This window comes from Plectrocnemia conspersa, unplaced genomic scaffold, assembly GCF_051122295.1.
Source record: "Plectrocnemia conspersa isolate PC_06_02 unplaced genomic scaffold, ASM5112229v1 ptg000011l, whole genome shotgun sequence".
Taxonomy (NCBI): domain Eukaryota; kingdom Metazoa; phylum Arthropoda; class Insecta; order Trichoptera; family Polycentropodidae; genus Plectrocnemia; species Plectrocnemia conspersa.
The window spans coordinates 20,151,159-20,169,202 of NW_028277175.1; the positions used below are offsets into that span (position 1 = coordinate 20,151,159).

Sequence of the window (18,044 nt, forward strand, 5' to 3'; positions counted from 1 at the left end):
AAGCGATCCAACAATCTCCGTATTACTCTGTCACAATTCCGCTCTGAGGCAAAACCTCTAATATCACCACATTCCACCAAAATTTATCATAGCAATTAACATTCCTTAAGAGTGATTCATAAAATAAGAACGCGCGAATCGATCGACGTAAGACTTATCAATTTATTATACACACACACACACAACGCGCGCTTATCTAATAAGCTCCCAAATAAATTACTATGTTTCCAACAGTTACATCGATTCACCGGCACCACTTCGCCAAGTTCCAAAATCGGGTACATGTACTCCTTCCGGGCGCAGCTTATTGATTTTTTCCAGTGTTCTACGAGTCACGTTTATGAGATTTATCACTGCTGATTTTATTATCCTCGCACACACCTTTGCTACTTTATGTCTAGAAGTGGGTCGGCGAACCTTACAGGATTATATTTGCTTTGGTTACTTGCAACGGGTGCAATTTAATAAGCTGCTTACGTGGACACAAGCATCGGTATTACGGAAGCAATGAAACCCGATGATGCATTCCTATCCAGATTTATATTATTAGATTTATTTTTTTATGTAGAATATGTAGAAATTGCGATTGTGGCCCGCGTCTATTCAATTCCCGAGGCACTGATCGCTATGGGAATGTGCGATTCTAGCCGTGCAAAACTGCGTTCAACTGACAATAAGGCTTCTTTGGCAGAATCGCGTTTGTTCGTGACCCGCTTCTTTGGTTAAACTATTTTTAGGTCGCCGCTCTTATCGTGACTCGATAGCATGATGATGTTTACCTGCAACAAGAAAATAAATACAATCAATATCGATTTAGTGTCTTAAATAAAATTTCAACACACATAAATATTTTCGATTCTGAATAAATCGATTACAGCTAGAATATTTTATCGGGTTTGAAGTAGTTATAAACACGATAACAAAAACATTGTTTGTGAATCATAATTATCGAAGAACGATAATAAGACTTGAATTGAATCATGCATATATATCAAATTAACATATCAACTTTCAATTATCGCTGACTTGAAACGCCTTTATTATTATTACTTGTATCGCATTTGGTGAAAAATCAACTAACTATACATAAAAGTACTATAAAATAGGCGAAAGTTTTCGATATTTTTTACCCATAGAAAATATAAATATTTATGATGTTTATGAGTTTCATTAAATTAATACAAACATAAACAAATATACTATCAAAATATTTGATATCTATATATATAAAATATAAATTACTTAAGTACATTTTAAATTTTATCCATATTTGTTATTCGAATAAAATGAGGCTAATATTACATAGTAAGAAACTCCACAAACTTGCGAGTCGAAACGAATTGTCACAACTTTAGAGATTACACAGCGATCAATCGATTTTAGTATTAAATTATGTAAATTTAAAATTGTCTTTATTTTTTTTGACACTTATCATATCCGACAATAGTTATTACGTTGAACTTTAAAACTACATACATATTTTTATTATAACGCAGGTACGTATGCATGATAATTTTAAAATATTAATTAAGTTATAAATTACAAGCTCAGTTATATTTTTATACGAAAATTTTCACCCTGTTAACGCCAAAGATGTTGTACTTCATATCATAAAGTAAAAATAGTTAATGCAAAAATGTTGAACAATAAATTGTGATCAGTAATGTACGTACTTCTAATTTAAAAAATACATTAAGCTTCAAGCAAAAACAACGTATATTCGAATATAACAACAAAATAGCTCTTGGGAAAATAAAATAAATGAATAAAAAAAAAAAATGAATAAAAAAAAAATTGTTTTCTTATTTTCTTTTATTTTAGTATTATTGATATTTCATATTTGTTTTTTCTTAAATGTTTCTTAATGTTTCTAAATAAAATTAAGTTGAGAATTCAACATTTTGAAATAACCTATTTTTATGATTTTATCATTTAGACTCGCTTTGTTATGATTTTATTAATCACATGAAATATTTACACGGTAAGAATGCCTCAAGGTAAAAAGGTAGCACGGTAAGATGTATACGGTGAAACGCACGGTAAGATGAGGTCCAGACACGAGTAAATAGGTCGAGTTCTTCATGCTCACATGTATTATATATATATATATATAATAGTATTTTTTTTGACGTTTTCCACTTATCAAAATATATATTTGATATAGGTACAATATGTATTTATATTATTACAGTATGAATATTTGTATAATATATATATATATGGAAAATGTTTTTACTGATTTCATTTAAACAATTTAAGCAACATGTATGCATGTACATATTAGGGATTCTGAAGTCTCGGGTTTTTTCGATTCCCGGGACTCGAGACCCAAATTTTTAAAGTCCCGGGAATTCCCGGGACTCGAGACTTTGATTATTTTTCGTTTAAATCATGAAAAAAAATATCTTAAGAAATTAACTTATTATTATTAACTTTAATTAACTTATTATTATTAACTTATATTATTTGTGTTATAGGTACGATAGCTGAAAATTTATTGAAACCATTTAAAAACACTTTATTCGATATTTATTTAAATTAAATTTATTACAATTTTTTTAATCGAAATATTTATATCAATAATAAGTTAAAACCTTTACTTTTGTAAGGAAAAATATGTTTTTAAAAACACCAAGGCGTTTAATGATGAATCACATAGCATGTTCCTGGTTTTTGTGGCAAATATTCCAGATGTAAGAAAAATATAAATACAATATTTTTGTTTATCGGTAAATGTAAAAGGATTTTTTTTTCACTGCCAAGTGCCGACAATCGAGTTATCTTGACGAACCGCTTGCTACCTGCTCCGTATGGGTATGGCTTGTTCTCGAATAAGCAGATTTTATTTTTAAAATATAAATGTAGGATATATTGAATAAAATTGAATCGGAAAGTCTCGAGTCCCGGGTTATTAATTTTTTAATTCCCAGGACTCGAGACAGCAAAAAATCTTTGAATTCTCGGGAATAAATTCCCGGGTTGTCTCGACACAGAATCCCTAGTACATATACTGTAAATAATTAAAATATAAACGTACGCGAAGAATGGTAAAACATTTATTCAAGCATACGAGTAAATAATATTATTACATTATTAATTTATTTCAAATTCTTATAAAATGTAATTATAAATTTGACTGAAATATTTAATTAATAATCACTTTTCATCATATATTTTTCCTCGCATTTTGCAAAAAAAATAAAACATCTATAAACATTTACATTAAAATATTGACTCTTGTTTCATTCAGCCGCTGAACAAATCCAGTACGAGCATGTCGAAACCAAATGTTTGTTAATCTTAATTGTTAGAGTCGGTCATAAAAATTATACTGTTAATCAGAAAACCCTGTCCCTTTTGTTGACTACCTGCTCTGAACGTAGCTGTGAATTTAGCGTATTTAAACCATTACTTATGCATTTTTCTGGAGAAATTCTTAAGAGGAAACAGTGTATGTATGGAATTGATAAAAAAAGGCAGCGGTACTAGATAATGCATCATCATACATAAGAGTCACTCTTGATTGAAAAGTCATTTAAGATCATCGGCAACACACTTCAATCTCGTATTTCAACAGTACACACTTCAATCTCGTATTTCAAGACGGAATTACTCCACGTTTCTTCCGCAAAAGAAGATCTGTCTTTAATCAACTCTTACACAAAAATATTTGAAAAACATCACATATCGAACGAAATCAATTAATCAAATGGAACACAATTTTCCCACGGGATCAATAATAGAGATACATAACACACAACACATGCAGTGGCCACACAATAAGAATAACAGCCAAAACGCGCCTTAACGAGCACACTCGTTTGCTTTTTGTGTTTTTTCGAATCGACATAATATTTCGGCCTCTGCAGCATCCGACCTCCGAACTACTCACGTACATATATACACGTATGTTCGAGCATCGAGCTCTCATCAGAATCGCATTACCTGCCAATGATTTTTTCAATCGGCGGCCACGTCCGGCACTCGAACCCGCGACCTTTAGCACACACGATGCGAATCGATCGATTATGTGGGCGCAGCAGCACGCGTTATATCATAGCCGGTAACAAGTGTATTGGAGAAATGCAGGTCGCATTGTGTGTGTATATCATAAGTTGGCGGGCACTTTCACATTCCAGTGGCGGCGCGCGTGACGTCACGACGCGCCGACCACTACCTTCGAAAGGCTTACGCAGGTTGATCGAATCGAAAATACCACTAATGTGACACAATATTCGATAGGTGTTTCGTAATTCGTGCGCATCTAAATATGCAAATCGAGACTGAAAGTAGTTGTTCGTATAATTTTACTATAAAACATATTATTTTTATTCGCCGGATTGCCACAACTGGATTTTGATTCAACCATATGCGGGACAATGAGTATAAAGGTGGCCCCAGACACTCGACAAATACGCGAGCAACTTGTGGAACGATTTATCGCGCATCTCCAGAGTCACGCACCCGGGTACTTTAACTTAATAGGTCTCTTTCAAACACTGACGTAAATATATATATAATTTATTTAAAGGTGTCGATAAACTGTTCACATATATTTTTTGACGACAATTTAAATGAGCAATATATAAAATAATTGTTCCATAAAACGAATTATTTGTGCATTACTGTTGGACAGATTGTAATGCTGAAAAAAATATGATCGAAATAATGTCAAAGAAACAAGATGAAGAGGAAGATTTCCATGACCAAGTTAAAAAATATTTGTATATAATATGAGTTTACGATGTTAAAAGCTTGCAGAATTAAATTTCAAGCACTGGTTTCAAAATCCATTCACACTGTAAGTCGAGATGTGACCTCAATGCCAATTTGACTGATCATAGTATGCATCTATTGATTTATCGCATCTGCGAATCCAATTCAATAACAGTGCCTAAATTTCTTCAAAATATTTCTACATTCATTCAATCAACATATGTATTATGTGACACCCTCAAAGCAAACAGTGTTCAAATTCCCCGAAACTCACATAATTAATGTCGGATGGAGTATGCAAAACATCACGTTTAACTCGGATCGGATTACCCATCGTTACCATCGATGTAATTCAATCGTATCATACGTTCGCGTTTATGATGCGGTCTCACACCTGCGGCCCATTATCGACGACGTCTCATTTTTTTATTAACGCAAATATAATACAATAATTTAACTGCGAATATCATCGCAACAATCGAATTACATTTTATTATTCGCGTAACGTTCAAACGTGTTAACTTTGCACGTAATGTATATATATACGTTCATATATACTTCGAATACAAATCGATTCCTTTCACTAATCGCGTTCGAATTCGGTTTTTACTTTCGACCGAACATAATCATTATGGTTTGCGCATGTGTTGCGTGCTTTTTTTCCTTCTGAAGCGAGATAAACCGAGTTCGCTGAAGTTAATCCGATTCGGATCAATTCGGACGTTGATCGAGCGCTCTCAGGCATTTCGCATGTTTTGGCAGTTGTTTCGCGCATCTGTGTACTCACAACAAAATATGCGAGTTATAAATATACATAATGAGGTTTAGTTACGTTCTCTATTGGAGTGATTGTATAATAAATTCGCACGAGCGCATTCCTGGTTATACATTGTTTTATTTATAAGGCAACTAAAAACGTGGACTCGGATCCTATGTATAGTTGCACCACAAGCGTACGCTTTACTTTTGTTACTAAAATAGTCAATTGTGATTTATTAAATGGCAATTAAAATACTATTAAGTAGGTCTAACTAAAAATAATAAACGAAATGTATTCGATATAAAATAAAATACAGGTTCATCCAATTCGAGTTTCGTAAATTAGACAGCTGTCAATAATCACGCGTGTTCATAGTGTCAAATGTTAGTTCGCAACAAAACATTTACGAAATGGATCGCTCCACGCGTTAAAATTGTTCAATTGTTCAACAGAAATAACAATTCTGTATGAACTGTGTATCTAAATTAAGATTATGATCAATTTCATCGTCCTACTGAGAGAACAATTCGCAACGTAGTGAACAAGATTGAAGAGACCGAAAGCGTTAAAGATAGGGTAAGACCTGTGGCGCCCCTTTAGCCGAAAATATTACTGCTGTGAGTGAAAGTGTGACCGAAGACCCCGAATTGACGATTCGTCAATTTATTTACAGCTTTTGGGCTTTTTTTATGGCCGCCGTCAACCGGCCGCAAAATCATGGGATTTAACGCTGTTGGATTCTTTTGGGGTTACACAGTCAGTCTACGCCGACAAACCCGAAACGTTGGAGCACCTAAAAACCAACATATGCTAAGTTATAGTCGAGATACGGCCCGAAATATATGAAAGTAATCAAAACTTATTTTGAAAGGATCGGCTGTTGCAAAAGGTCCAGAGGTGGCCATTTAATTGATATAATTTTATATAATCCTTTTTAATAACTTCTGAAACCGAAGTTGAATCACTTTTATAAGGGCGGTCAGGTCAGTGCGATCGATGCCGTACAATCTTTGATTTGATTTGTGACAATTTCCAAGCGAAAGCGATACTGACACGAAATGTTCAGAAACAGATTTTTTATAAACACACGATTTGGAAGTACCATGAACTACCATTAACATCCTGCAGTGTATAACAAACCTTAGTCACAATAGCAAGATGATTGAACTGCCAACACAACCAGAACTTACTGCTTCTGTTTCGATATATTTCATCACGTTCGTTTACTTTTATTTTATTATATTTTATTATGGGTTAAGAAGTACATACATATAAAAATGACCACCTGAGATTACCAAGTTTAAATCATCAGAAAAGAATCGTTTTCCATATATGTATGTATAGTTAAAAAAAGTTAATATTCTATTTAAATACATAAAGGATGTTTTTTTAGTGATTTGTTTTTCGAATTGGCAACACTTTTTCCAGCGAGTCGATTTGTGCTTAGTTTGGTTTGCCATTTTATCATGAATAAAATAATTTACAAATTGTGCAACTTTATTTCGAAAATCGTGGTTCAGTTCGCGAAACTTACGATCGATATAAACGTCCATCTAAGCAAGTAATTCGAATGACCATTGATTGTTTTTGCACCAAACATACTCTAATTGATAATACGCATCCGCAGAGACGTCGTACAGCGCGCACCGAAGAATTTATTTCTGCTGTGGAGTGTAGTATTGAGGACCCGAATGAGTAGATCGTGCACAGCAATTGGAGCAGTGTCCATCCACTTTATGAAAGAGCGCATAATTTCGCATAATGCACCTGTGAATTGGCCTCCAAGTGCGATTATTTTCTGTGAGAATATGTGAAGTCGCTAGTCTATGCCGATAAACCAGAGGCGATAGACGATTTGGAAGCCAACATTCGCCGCGTTATTGCCGATATACGGCTCCAGCTGCTCGAAAATTGAACTTCCAGATTGCGCTTTATTCAAGCCAACTGCGGTGATCATATGCCCTAAATCATATTTGAACACTAATGACATAAAATTATCTTTCGAATAAGGCCAATACCATGGCCATTACCATTTATTTTATGTATTTTAACTACTAACTAACACTTCGTTTCCGACTTGAAACACACGATAGTTCAGCTGATCTTCGTATCGACCAACGCGACCATTGGAAGACCGAGAAAGTAGCCGCTTTTCACTTCAAATGACGTGACGCAAGATTACGAGAATGTTTACCAATAATTGCACAAATTGTACGTGAATTAAAAATAGTTTTTAATCAATAACTCAGTATACAAATTTTACTCAGTGGCATTTTAAAATTTGACGATAATATTGTCACCATACCCTAGCCACTAAACATCTTACCCCCTTCACCCAATATTAAAATATATAATCTTCAATTGCATATTTTCCAATTTTCCTCAGTTGCATTCTATGAACATGATAAAATAGTCGTCATAAACATGATAAATATTTTTTGCATTTATCGCTGCTGTATAAAAAACGAAGGCAGTAAGAATTCAACTAATTAAACTGAATATGAATTATAAACCAATATATTAATTAATATGTATTACTAAAAAATACATTACAAAAGTTGAGCTTCAAGAAAAATTCTACAACTCTCAGTTTTGAAACTTTCGCCTGAGTAGTAAATCAGATATCAAAATAACAGAGAGTAAAACGACATTAAGACATATGAAACTCATCGATCACCTATCTAGCATTATAGCCGGCCAGGTGAGATTCTCTAGAGTGAAACCGTCACTGGCCACATTCCAAATAAGACAATCGCGCATTTTTCCTCGCTCTTTGACGGACGTGTCCGTAATTACATGCACGTATCGGCTGATTGCGTTACTGCTAACTCTAACGACCCCCCCGCCGGCAGATTCGAATAAAAAATAGATGTAGAAAGATAAACAATCACTACCAGAAGATGATATCTGTATATATAGTGAAGTAGTGACAGGTAGGAGAGAAACGGCGCTTAACGAATTAAAACGTCTCTCTCTCTCCTCTATTTCGGCGCCGCGGCTCGTTTGACGGCTGAATGAGATCATCTGTTTTCTGAATGGAGCGTGTAAGCTAACTCACAAAAAGAAGCATTAAAAAAAAACGACAAAACGAACCACCGAGCGGCCGTTTACCGTTAAAATTATGTGTGCGAGATAGGTGAGATGGTTAGTGGGGTCGTTAGTGAGTTACTACTGCAGGTGTATTGTAGAGTGACCACACGAAAGCGATTAGTTAGGGATATCTTCAGAAAGGCATTGTCAAGATGGATCTTAGTAATAACACTGGCAATACTATTGTTCAGCGCAATAAAAACACGACGAAGCGAAGAATCGCCAATAATAAATTGAATGGTTTAATCTGGAAAATCGGATTAAGGTGTACTAATTCCGCGACTGCATGAAGTTCAAGAACAATGGAGCAACTAAATATTGTACGACTATATTTGTAGGGTTTGTAATAGTTATCTTTAGTACAATGTTGGTGAAAATAATATTCTTACATATCAGGTATATAAAAGGAGCAATTTCATGCTGTCTAAGATATTCCAAATCATAAAGCCAAATTGCCATAAAACACATTTTGCTCGTAACATCCGGAAGGAGTAGCTCGCTCGAAACGGATCAACAGGTACCCTGATAGCACAGATAAGCGGATTATTGTGTGGTCATCTACTAGCCAAACGCGGCCGGCCGGCGCTGAGGTGCGATAATAGGCTCGGACACGGGCGTGTGTAAAATATACTATAGGAAGACCGGTCGGGCGGCATTCTTGGCCGCGGCCCTCGGTCAGTCGCGCGTGCGGCCCGCGGCATGCGGCCACCTCCTCGGTCTGGGAAGCGGCGTATGTAGCCCTCGTAGCCGAGACTGAACTAACATAACAGTAACGAAAGCTCGGCTCTTACGATTCGGTCGATAATGCAAATTGATTCGACCAATAAAAACAGTGCTCACTGTATAGACGGGTAGTCTGAGAGCTGCAAGTTGGAAGCGCGCCACGGTTAATATCCTGCAATGGCTGACGATCGTCTTTACGACTGTAATATTTGAAAAAGATGTCTACGTTTATGAGCGTTGTGGTAAAGGGGGTTGTTAATCACTTCTAGTGCTAGACGTTTGAATAGCTTTTGCAATGGTGGGTGCCAAAAATACAATTATTATGGTCGAAATGATAGTAAGTGGATAATTTTACTAGAATCGATTTTTGTAAGCTATACTTATAATGCAGTTAGTGTAAAAATAACAGTCTAGTAATTTTTGGAGCCCTCCTCATATAAATAATAGCCACTATTTATATTATATGATCTGTATTTTAACCTAAAGGTCAGTTTTATGTTGACATATGGTCAGCATAATAACACATATATTTATAAATGTTAAATATTTTTATTCTAATCCTGAATAATATAATTATGGCCAGGCTGTTCATAAAATTTTAACCAAGATTTGATTTTTATTCTGACTGATTTTTTATGATAAATATAAATTTATAATTACGAGCACAAGACAGGATTTAGTTAAGCACCGTGTGAAGTACGCTATTTTATAAAAATAATACAAAGAGCTTCATATACGTAGTCGATTAATTTGTACACCAAGCAAAATTATTATGCAGCTGATCTCCTTGATCAAAAACCACCAGTAAAATATATTCTGTTAATAAAGTTACCTCTAAGTAAGACTACGAAACGTCAAATCCAAAAAATAGATATTAAGACGTTTAAAAATACTTCTATTGCTAAACATACAATACATATAATTTTGATATTGTAATATAAACCTTGCAATAGCAAAGTTTAGCATGTATATAGCTCATTCATTATCAATTTATTATCTAATATATTTGCTTTGATTACCCATTAAAGAAAATACACTCAAATAATTATATGTAAAATAAAACTTTCGAGGAACTTTTTATGATCATTCCTAAAGTAATGGTCATCAAAACAACTGTATTGTAGTAGGTCATGATAGATAGTAATTATTGTTTTATAATTGCAAGTTTTCAGTCTTGAAAATATTTCTTTTAATCTGTCAGGACCATGACTGTTAGAAAATACCTAATCTAAATTTTATTAGCCTTTATGACTTGCCTCACAAGTACATTTTCTGTGACGATTGGAATTCAGACATATTATTTACGTATTAAACAAAAGCCATTCGGTGCCTTTACAAGTAGAATGCGCTACAAGTACTTCATTACAGTATTGTCGAATATCTAGATGTTCAAACTATACTAATAACAAATCTACATAAGTATACCCTCAAATCATCTCAAGTCCAGACACAGTAGAGCAAAAGAACACCCTTCATTTTGACATTCGGAAAGCACTTCCGTCAGAAGTTTTCATCAGTAACTTCCACCAGATACTCTCGACTTGGGACACGCGATAATTCATCAGAACACGCCAAGATTTGACCGAAACATCGGGAAGCACTAGATTTTATTGAAATCCACAGTTCAACCCGATCCTAGGAGACGACTAGATTTTACGTGAATTACATGAATTATACAGAACTCAAAATTGTTTTATAATGAATAATAATTCATAATACAAAACAAATAACTTTTTTATAATGACCAAATAATATTCATATATTTTAAATAATTCATATGTCGGGTTCATCAACTGAAACACTTATCAATCTATAATTGGACGGAAGAATTAACGCATATCATCATAAAATGGGCCTGTTCCAGTCGCCATAAAAACATTTTTTACCGGTGAAGAAAAAAAATGGGTTTCTGCGTTTAAATACGCGCCATAAATCATAAAAGAGTATATAACGCGCGTAGCCTATCGGCCAACAGAAATTTATATTCGTAGAAATTCGCCACTTCTCTGATTGGTCGTCCCGCTGTAAAAGGGCAAACCACAGAGTCCGCCATAGAGGAGCTAGGAGTATAAAAACGAGATCCATGCACCCAGTAATCACTTCCACTCGGACATTTTGTCGGATAACTTCCTCTTCACCGTCTTGAATATATCGGAGTTCAAGGCACCGACTGCAACCGAATGGAGGCAGATTTAACATCGGGCCAGGAAAGATTGCAGAAACCGCCGTTTCACTTTTCGAGTCCACTGGACGGACGTCCGGAATCCAGAGCGAACCGTCTCAGCTGTTACGCAACAAACAATCATTGTCTTTACGAAATAAATACCCCGGACACATTTACTATGTTATATCTTTTTTAGATATTGATAAGATTGTCTACACTGCACAACTTTTTTGGCATAAAGATAAGATAACACAGATTTATTCAACGACACGCTGATTTATGTAATCAAATTTTTCGATATCATCGATTTTATTTCAGCGAAATTTATTATTTTCCAAAACCTTTTCCTCAATAGATTACTCAAGTCATTTTTACGATTATGTTACATAGTACACGTTTCATTATGTAAAGCTGAAATTATAGCTTTACATATAAAAAGTATAAAAAATAAAATTATTGCTGATAAAAAAAGCAAAGAAATTAAATTATGGTCAGTAGCGTCTAAATTAAACCGATTATAATATTATTCAAAGGATTATTTGTAATTTTTGTATAAATTATTTTATTGAATATCTAACGCATATTACCGTGTTCTGGAAAAATACCAACATTCTGTCAAACTAGAACTAACCGTTGAATATAAAAACAGCATTAATTATAAAAAAATAAACATTATAATAATTACTAATAATGTAATTAAATAATTACTAATAATGTAATTAAATAATTACTAATAATGTAATTAAATAATTACTAATAATGTAATTAAATTCAAACAAAAATATTGTCACAAAAAATAAATAAATAATTTGTAACAATTTTGAGAACAATACTCATGATTAAATAACATAGTTTAGTGGTAATCTTAGTACGTCTTTAGTTTTATTTATGTTATATAACATACAATTAAAATTAATTATGATATAAAGAAATATTTATGTATGTCACGCCACCTGACTCAACACTTTTCCAGGTGTTCTCTAATATGATTCACCCGGTCGTAGAGTTTATGTTGTTAATACCATAAACGCTACAGTACATTCTTGGCACGAAAACTGACCCAAAACTCATTCTTCACCCACACCATAAACTCTCTTTCGTCTTTAATTAACCCTATGCTTTCCCTCCTTGACCGGAGAAACAACCGTTTGTTCTAAAAATAAAAAAGCGACGCTTCGCCAATTAAGTCCGAAACAATTTCAAAGGTATGCGCGCCCTACGTGTAAGACGGTACTTACGAAGAAGCTACTAACAAAATCAATATTTTTCAATTAGACGACGGGCTTTGGGCTTTGGCCTTATTCGTAACGGAATGTATGAAATTTCCGTCCTCAAAACGACTGGTTCTTCTTCATCCACTTGGAAGAAGCGATCCGCAATCTTTTCACATACGAAACTTCCATTCTTAGAATGATATATAATACATATTCACGTGAAAATTAGCAGATTTTTCAAAAAGCGTATCAGATTTATTGCATACATAAGCCGACGAGTTAACTCCTATGTATATAGAGCTGTTTATTAAATATAGCTGATTAATCAGCGGCCGTCGAAAGAGGTTCGTGTGCGATTAAAACAATGACACGAACAATGAGCGGCTGTTTAAAAAGTCGGTGCAACAGCCTCGGTCGAACCGTAACGTGGGAGAGCGATCGCTGAAAAGGCCGATTTAATAAACACTATCGCCAATGAGCCGTCGGACTTTTCCAAACTAGAGAGAGTCTAATTGTTGCTTGTTTCGGCTATAACAATCGCTCTTTCACTCGGAACAATATAAATCGGAGACGCTCTTCTTGTTGTTGTTATTTTTAATATAACAACAATCGGCCGTGTTTGCGGTGGCAATTGTCTCGAATTGGTTGTGTTATTACTTTGAATAATTGCACACTAATAAGCTGAAATATATGTATATTAAAATTTTACTTTGAAAATACTACTCGCAGTAACAAGAATTTATTACTACCACACCTTATTTGACTGAAGAAAATTAAAGATTTACGTATCCATTTTTTGTACGAGTTCAAACTGAACCAATTGTAAATTAGGGATTTGACGAAGGTACTGTTAGTCAAAGAACTATGAGAAGATGGATTGAGAAATTTTCTATTGGTGATATTTACAATTAAAAATGAGATTAGCCCGTTAAGAGACCTTTTGCTGTTGATAAAAAATATTAAGAAACATCCACAATTGTTTAGACACTTAACAGCAGTCTTAGAGCTTTTCTTTGCAATTGATTTATATATTGATGCCATAGGAAGGGTGCAAAAAAATGGGTATTGCATGAACACTGACCGGAAAGAAAAAACAGTAACGTTTTGAAGTCTGTCGATAGCTCTAAGAAACAACAGTCCACCATTCTTAAAATAATTATAGCCTGCTTTAAAAAAAATTATCTGCAAAAAGCACAAGAGATCAGGATAATGCAATTGTTTTACGACATATGGGTGCCATAGGAAAGGTGCAAAAAAATGGGTACCGCACGAACTGACCAAAAATAGTAACGTTTTAAAGTCTGTTTGTCGATAGTTCTAAGAAACAACAGCGAATCATTTTTTTAAATAATCATAACCTGCTTTAAAAAATAGATTATCTGCGATAATCAGAACAGATCAAAATAATGGTTAGATAGGATAATCGAATACATGCTTAAAAACCAAGTTTGCACCAGAAAAAAAAGGTGACGAAATTATTTATCAATCGCTTCTTAAACCAGGTGAGAATTGTATTGTAGGGAAATTTAAACCATGCATAGAAAATTAACCATAAATCCGATGTTGGAAAACAGATGGAACGATATTTCTCTATATTCAATTTTGCCTTATATTCCCTTGATTTTTCCTCTACAGATTATTTTAAATAAGTTTATTTCAATAATATAAATATTTTTACAAACATAATAATTATATATAATGTATATGTTACTGGTTTATAATCATTTTCTTGTTTACAATTTGTTAGAAAATAAGAATATAAAATAAAACGTTTGTGGTTATAACTTAAAGGAAAAAAATTAAAAACTTTTATAATTTAAGCGAAAAAAATTTAAAACACAGCAAACAAAAAACAACAACGAATCAAGTGATAATTTGAGTACGTTTCATTGGAGAACTGGAATTATTGATATGTTGTCTTGAGCCTCTAAAAGTCTAAAGCAACATGTGCTTTGGCATTTTGTGCTTGTATTTAAATTTAAGGTTGTTTTTATCGTAGTCACCGATACATGAGATTAGTGGGTTTCGTGAGATATTTTTATAATATTTTCTGGTATGAAAATGACAGTGTTCATTAAGTGTTGGTATTTGAAGGCTAACATGCATTTTTTAAAGGTGTATTATATTATTTGTATAGTTTTGTTTTCAATGACTTGTAATAATTTAGAAATAATAGTATTAATTGTATTACTCCACACTGGACAGCATTTAGACTTATTTCTTTGAAATACAAAATGTAATAATCAGATAGTTATTATAAAAACCTTTGACGAATTTAAAACCTCTAAAAATAAAAAGATTTTTATAAGCCAGGAATTCACTCATTGTTAAATCGTTGGTAAAAAACTATTCCTATAAATGGAGCATATTTTCATTAATAAAATTGTATTTAAAAAACGGTGTTTTATATGTATCTCACTAAAAAAAATCACCTATTTTATATAAAACATCCTAATATATGTAGATATTTGGTTATGTGGGTATATATTACTACACATGAACTCTTAACGATTTGTTTTGAATATGTTATACTTTTGTATAATAAAAATGTAAAATAATATTATTAAATTATGTGTAAAATACTGGCAAGCATAAAAGATACATTATGGCTATAATTTTATATGTTATTAGGTATAATAAACATTTAAAATGTACTATCTTATCAAACTATCAATTACATAACACATTTTGATAACAACAAAAACGTGATGCTACATCAAATAAATTTAAAGAAGAAATTGCTATTTCAGGTTTAAGCTTTGGTAGCAAAAAATAATTTCAGTAATGTAAACAAGCGTTTTAATGACATCATAAACCCGTTAAACCTATATCTTGATTTATTAATATGCAACAAAAAAAAGTACGTCAGAGAAATAGTACATGTGATCATATTAACAGGTATTCAACTTTCCTTGAGAAAAGGTCTTCCTTCCCTAGAAAATTTGCATTTTCTTCCTATCTCGGCGAATAGCAAGCGCTATTTTTATGCAAAAAATACGCGCGTAAGTCAACCGACGTGCGACTCGAGGATTCCTCGCGAGTCTAATAAAATTTTATTGCGAGACACAGTGGAATTTTTGACGTGTTTTATGCGAGAAGATATATGACAAAAAACTCACTTATGCATGGTCATAATACTACACTGATGGTTCAATGGGTTAAAGGTTGAATATATAATGGCGATACTATTGTCCCACCGTTAAAATCTTTAAAAAAATATAACAAGTACCTGTCAATAATGTGATAGCTGCAGGACGAATTGGTAATGATACAACACTGACCTCGCTATAGTCTCGCTGCGTGGACATATTATTGACATACACTTACGTGATGATTACTTTGTAATATTGACAAAATTATATTTATTTAAACGAGTCACTAGATATATAGACAAACGCCAGTTATATGTCGTTATAGATTGTTCAATTGTTAATTACATAAAGATCAACAAGGCCAGCGATCTATGTATATAATACATACGCGATTTCACTGAAAATTATCAATTTATCATCCGTGAATAATTGAAACTATAGTATGGGAACGACATAGCTCATGAAAATTCAACAATTGAGCGTAGAAAGTGCTAAAGAATTGATCTGATCGATTTTGTAGTTCAATCTTGCGCAAAACTTTCTACATAGATAAAATACGCGCACGTAGTGCATTTTAATGAATCGCAACAACAACAAAAAACAGACGATTAACAATGTCTGCAATGAGGTAATCGGAATTTTATACGTGTCATTAAAAAAATACACACACACACTCCCCTAGTCCGAAGGAAGCAATTAAGACATGGATTTGAGAAATCCCCGGGAAGGCGCGCTATCGAGATCGCGGATAAATTATCATATTTATTGTTTGCCGTGGTTGGTTAAATTTGGAACATCCAAGGCGAAGGTGTTTTGAAATAATCGATTCGGCCGAAAGAATCACACAAAGTTGTGTCGAGATAATTAAATTTGTACTATTTATAAGACCAATTGCGTTTATATTGCCGAATCGATGATATCATTTTCCTACGATATAAACATTAAAATGACCTCATACAATATTTTCTTCATTGAAACATCCTTGTTTTTCAGTGATGCAATTAACACAATCGAATGTCTTTGTTTTTAATACATTAAGCAACAGATGGAATGTACGCGGAGGAAACACATATTTTGAGTTGGTTGGTGACTCGACACATAAACAACCTATACACTACGGTCTTAATCAGGAATCATTAGTACATACTATAAAAACAAGCAGCATACTATTTTTTATTATCACGGATTTTGTATAGGTATTAATTAATATAAAGTACTTTGTTTTTAATTAGCATTGTGCAACAATATTAATCACCTACAGCTGTATAATTGTGTTATTGTATAAGTAAAGTCCGGGTTTACGTGAAGAGGGAAGCGGTTGCTTCTTCGATCTTCTCCGTCTGTTGTTAGTTGGCGACTCATATTGATTTTGAGTTCCTACAAATTCAGTGAGTCCAAGCTAGTTCAAGTTTTTCAGTTGGAAGTTATTATTTTGCTTTGTATATCCGCTTCTATACACATGACCAAACTGGGTAGATTTTGTGCTCCACCACTTTTTCTGCAACGGCTAATTACGTCGAACTGAGGATGAAATTTAATTAGTTGTATCCCCGTCTATTTTCTAATAAGAAAGCTGGTATATCGTCAGACTTGCGTTGTAGATACAAACATGCTGCCTTTTCATTTAGGCAGATAACAAGCGGCCGTTGAAAGGTCTGGCAATCCAGTACCATATTTTATGAAGCAACAGCGCTTGCCAATAGAAAAGATTCCAAATGGCTTTTGTAATGCATCTGCATCTGTAACGTACGGTTTGCCTCAGGCACTAATATGGCAGGCATGTATTGCTCTGCCGGCTATATGACAAATGCTTACTGACTTTCCTGATGAAAAATTGATGCATGAAATTTTATGGTTTAAGGCCCAAGGGGTGTGACTTTACACCCAGAAAGACTCCGGAAACTAGTTATAATTCTTTTTTTATTATATACATTGCAACAAGCTATGGTCTTCGAGTATCACTTTTTTCCGAGCGCTGGTGGAGAAGCCGGCGCAGGGATGATGTCCAGTGGATGGTCCTTTGAAGTATCGTAGTCTGGCGGTGTTCCTCTCTCTGTAGCACGTTCCTCTTGCTGTCTGCCGATGTCCCTCGATATCCGTTCCTCTCTGGCTATTCATCCATTGAAGAACCGCCATATGTTCCGAAAGCTCTCTGACGATTCATAATAACGCAGCGACCATTCAATCATCGTTGCACTCGTTTATTCGACCAACGAAATATGTCCACACTAGAAAGGGACATTTGCTTGATGGATATCTTTCGAGGGTCGAATTGTGCAACGGGC

General features: G+C 33.9%; 1 protein-coding gene across 7 annotated transcripts in view; it reads right to left on the bottom strand.

Annotated features, from left to right (window-relative positions):
* Synd (protein kinase C and casein kinase substrate in neurons protein Synd) overlaps positions 1 to 18,044 on the bottom strand; it is a 76,828-nt gene that overhangs the window by 37,754 nt on the left and 21,030 nt on the right. The window lies entirely within an intron of this gene.